Genomic DNA, 5451 nt, shown 5'->3' with positions numbered 1-5451 from the left:
CCACAGTCTGTCCCTCTCCAGACCATTCAAGTGTCAAATCAATAGGTAAACAAGCATATCTTCCATACATCAAGTAAAAAGGAGCAAAACCTGTGGAAGCATTAACAGTGTTATTGTAAGTGTGTACCATTTCCAAAACAAAGTCAGACCATCTGTACCTTTTCTCCCTCCCCAATGTGGCCAACATGCTCAACAAGGTACGATTAAAACGCTCACATTGTCCATTCCCAGCAGGATGATAAGGTGTTGTATGCGATTTCTTTACGCCATACAGAGCACAAAGCTCCCTCATAACCTGCGATTCAAAGTTTGGACCTTGATCAGAGTGAAATTGCAAGGGGCAGCCATAATGTAATATAAAGTTCTGCCACAAGGCCCTAGCCGTTGTAACTGCAGTCTGATTTCTAGTAGGTACTGCAATGGCATATCGAGTAAAATGATCAGTGATCACCAAGATATGTTCATGGCCACTAGCTGCTTTTTCTAAAGTAAGGAAGTCCATAGAAACTAATTGTAGTGGTGCAGATGTAGTGATAGGCACTAATGGGGCATACTCTTGGGGAGTCTTCCGGGTGCAACACTGCTGACACTGCGCACACCACTGCTGAATATCAGCCTGCATATTAATCCAGTAAAAGCGTGTCCTCACTAACCCCCATGTCTTCTCAGCCCCAAAATGACCAGCATGATCATGTAGTTGTTCCAATACAAAAGTCTCAGTTAGCGGGTACCACCACTTGCTGTACTACGTCGAAGGTTCATGGATCCTTATACTCTCGACATAATAATCCACTCCTTATATGCAACTTGCTCCATTGCTTCAATAACGCACGACACTCCGAGAACTGATCATTTCTCTCTTGCCAGTTAGGGAACCTTCCTTTTACTTTCAATTGTAACACTGCACTCACCCCTGGGTCCTCTTGCTGCACCTGCTTCCATCCACTGTCTGGGAAGACTTAGAGTACTGCTTCCCCCTGGGCCATCTGCGTGGAAGCAACCCCCGACTCCACTGCTGGAAACACTTGTAAACAGGCTTGAACCACCTGTTGGGGAATACAGACCTGCGCTGGTGCAACTGCAAGATCTTCTTCAGTATTGCTGTAATCTTGCACCTGAGGCCACCTAGACAGCGCGTCCGCATTGCTGTTTGTTTTCCCAGCTCTGTATTTAATCTCAAATTGATAGTTGGACAGTTGAGCAACCCACCGCTGCTCCAATGCTCCCAACCTGGCCGTATTCAAATAAGAGGGTTATTATCAGTATATACTACAAAGGGTGAGACAGCCAAATACTCTTTAAACTCTATACTCTCCCGCCTAGACTACTGCAACTCCCTCCTGGCTGGCCTCCCTGCGTCCGCCACCCGTCCGCTCCAGCTCATCCAGAACTCTGCTGCCCGCCTGGTGTTCTCTCTGCCTCGCTTCGCCCACGCTACTCCACTACTCCGCTCGCTCCACTGGCTCCCGATCACCGCTCGCATCCAGTTCAAGACTCTTGTACTAGCCTACAGATGCCTTGACCAGACTGCACCCAGCTACCTCCAGACCCTCATCTCTCCCTACACCCCCACTCGACCTCTCCGCTCCGCCTGCACTAGAAGACTAGCTCTACCTCCGCTACGCTCCCCTGCCTCCAGAGCCCTCTCCTTCTCCACCCTTGCTCCGCAGTGGTGGAATGACCTTCCTACAGATGTCAGGACTGCCCAGTCCCTGACCACATTCCGGCGCCTCCTTAAGACTCACCTCTTCAAAGAGCACCTGTAGAACTCCTCTGTTTGTATCCTGGGACACTATCACCCTTCATGTAAATGTGCTTTATTTTGCTCTTATCTGCCCCCTATTTTACTGCATTTAATCCTGTACTTCAGAATACTGTAATCTGCCAAGTTTTTAACCTGTAGTACTTTGTATTTAATCACATCCTGATGTAACTATCACTATTTAATCATATCCTGATGTAACTATCACTATTATCTGCTGTATTATTGAATTGTGGTTTGTCACACTTGTACTTTGCTTGAACAAAAATTGTATTTCTTGCTCTTATTGTATTACTTGTATTGTAACACTTGAAATGTATTTGCTTACGATTGTAAGTCGCCCTGGATAAGGGCGTCTGCTAAGAAATAAATAATAATAATAATAATAATAATAATAAACTTTTCTGCAATGGCCCATTTTAGAGCCAAAAACTCAAGCTTAAATGAGCTGTAGTTAGCATCATTACATTCCACAGGACGTAAACTTCGACTGGCATATGCTATTACCCTCTCTTTACTTTCTTGTACCTGGGATAAAACAGCTCCCACTCCAACCTTACTGGCATCTGTATAAAGAACAAATGGTTGCCCATAATCAGCATAAGCCAGTATAGGGGCTACCAATAACTGACCTTTAAGTGTCTGAAAGGCCTGCTCTTGTTCCACCTCCCACTTCCAGCTGGCAGCAGATTTCTTGGAGCCAGACCGCTTGTATTTTGACGTCCCACAAAGTAAGACATGCAAGGGAGAGGCAATCTTGGCAAAATCAAAAATGAAACGGCGGTAGTACCCAACCATTCCAAGAAAAGATCTCAGTTCTTTTACATTGGAGGGTGCTTTCCATTCTTTGACAGCCCGTATCTTCTCAGGGTCTGGTTCAATCCCTTGTTCAGAAACCACGTGCCCCAAGTAGCTCACCTTTTCCTGCAACAGGTGACACTTGGCTGGCTTTAGCTTTAAGCCATGTTTCTTCAAACGTCCAAACACCAGGTCTAAGCTGTTTAAATGCCTGTCAAAGTCAGGAGAAAAGACAATTATATCATCCAAGTACAGTAGGAGAGTGTCGAAGTTCTGATTCCCTAGGAATCTCTCAATTGGTCGTTGAAAAGTCCCAGGCGCATTACACAGCCCAAAGGGCATGCGCTTGAATTCATACAGTCCCATGGGCGTAACAAAGGCAGTCTTAGCTTGATCATCCGGGTGCATTTTAACTTGCCAATAACCTGAAGCCAAATCCAAGGTAGAAAATATCTTAGATTTTTTCAAAGAGGCCAAAGACTCCTCAGTCCTTGGTAATGGATAGGCATCTTTACAGGTGTGAGCATTTAGCTTTCTATAATCTACACAAAATCTAATGGTGTTGTCTTTCTTCTTAACTAAAACTATTGGAGACGCCCATGGACTACAACTTTCCGTGATTACTTCAGTATCTAACATCTAAATTAACAGTTCCTTTACCTCACTATACAGCTTAGGAGGAATCTGACGATATCGGTCCCGAATTGGTGCAGTACCTGTAGGGATCCGATGAGTGACCGTTTCCGTAGCACCATAGTCATCCTCGTGTTCAGAGAACACCTCTCTGTGTTCGTACAGTAGTTTAAAGTCAACTCTGTCCCCTGCAAATCAATAGGCACTGGCAGTTCGAACGAAGACCCCCGGCCCTGCACAGCAGCGCACTGATCTACCGCCTCCTGCTGGGAATGGACGTTAACACGCACCACCTGGTCTGTTACAAACTCAAGCTGGATCTCAGGACCCTGGCCGGTATCGATAGATTCCACTTCAAACAGTTCTCCTAATTGAACATGGGAAGGCAAACATACTGCAACGTCACTGAGATTTAAAATCCTAACTGGCACCCGACCCTGCTCAATTTTCACTAAGCAACGTGCCACCATTACATTTCCAAGGAGAACTTCGGTTCCATTGGGTTCTAAAAGAGCCACCCCATTTCTCCCCAGCCTACAATCTATTTAGCACACCACAACCTTTTCAGACTGGGCAGGTATCTCAACTATACGCCCTGGAATTGGCTTAACCACCCCCAATTTGCCATCCTTTGTACTCGATTGTAAGCTATGCTCATAAACTCTTAGAGTTTGCTGCCACACTTTCTCCTGAGTAGATGCAGCCGTCATTTTCTCCAAATAGCCCACCCCAAACTGGCTAAAGAAGCTATCCCGACACTCCTGAATAACATTCATCCCAAGCAGACCTGGCATGCGACCACCACAACTATCCTTCACTATGATAACTCCTTTATTAGGAATCACCTGTCCACATACTTCGATGTCCAGTTCTACATACCCACAATACGGTATTGTTAACCCATTACCAACTACAATGGTTAAGCCATGGTTAACCGAAGCAGTTTCTCTTTACCACCAAAATGACTACAAAAATAGCTCTCTTTTAAGGTGGTCACTTGAGACCCAGTGTCTAAGACAAGGTGTATCTACACCCCCCATCGATACAATAAGTACGGGACAATCCCCAATTACATTCAGTCTCCACCTCTGAAGGACCGGTAATCTCTATACCCAACGTCTGGTCCACAACCTTGGGTTAAATTAGTTTAAAGTCGGTCTTACTTGATTTCTTTCTGGACACCTCCTCAAAATATGACCACTACGCTGACAACCTCGACAGATTGGCTGACCCCCTTCATCGTACCGTACTGCTAAGAAATAAATAAAAAAATAATAATACTAATAATAATAATAATAATAATAAGAAGACCCTGATTCCTAGATGGATACCGGGAACCTTGACCACGCCCTCTTTGATAAGACACAGCTTGTCTTCCAGACACATCCCCTCTGACCTCCTCAACCAACTCAGTAGTTAACTGTTTTAAATCAGCTCTAATTGATTTTAAAATCTGCTCTGTAAGTTCCTGTTTTAATTCTGACAGACCCCCATCGCCACCAGTTACAGGGGATGCTCCTCCTACAGCACCGCGTCTCTCAGATGTAAATGACCTGGTTACAGTACCAGCCTGCATAAACACCTCTTTCCCCTCATTTACCCAATCCAATGCCTGTTTCTTTATTGCAACAAATGAAATATCATTATCAAGCCTAATTTGAGACCGAAGTTCTCTTTTTAAGCCAACCTCCATTAAACCGGCCACAAAATGATCTCTCAGAACTTTATCCGGCTCAGCTAAGCTCTTTGGATCACGTTTCTCTAAGCAGTTCATCATCTCCTGTAAGTTGAGTGCAAACTCCCAAACACTCTCCCCACTAAGCTGTTGTCGGGAGAAAAACTGTGCCCTAACCGCAGACAAAAGCAATGTGTCACCATATAGTTCCTTCAACTTATCAAAAACTTGCTGTACTGTAGATCGCTCAACTGCTGCAGAAGCTCAAATTTCTCGTTTCGCCTCACCTTCTAAACTACCCAACAGCATTTCCACTTTCTGTATCTCAATAAAAGGTTGCCCTCCAATGTAAGATTTCATATTACTCTTCCACTCGGCAAAAGAAATCCCATCCTTTTTACCAGAAAATTTTGAAATCCATGGAGCACCAAACATGTATGGAAAAACCATTGTGCACGCCAGAGATGCAACTTGATCACTACCCGACTGCATATTCACCTCACTCCACACACCTGCTCTAAAATACTTGATCCTGCCGACACACGCCAAGTTGTAGCAGCCCCCTCCAAAACACCGTTCAATA

The sequence above is a fragment of the Acipenser ruthenus genome, chromosome 25 (assembly GCF_902713425.1).
Source record: "Acipenser ruthenus chromosome 25, fAciRut3.2 maternal haplotype, whole genome shotgun sequence".
NCBI lineage: Eukaryota > Metazoa > Chordata > Actinopteri > Acipenseriformes > Acipenseridae > Acipenser > Acipenser ruthenus.
The sequence above is the reverse complement of the archived record's forward strand: the minus strand, read 5'-3'. Positions refer to the sequence as shown.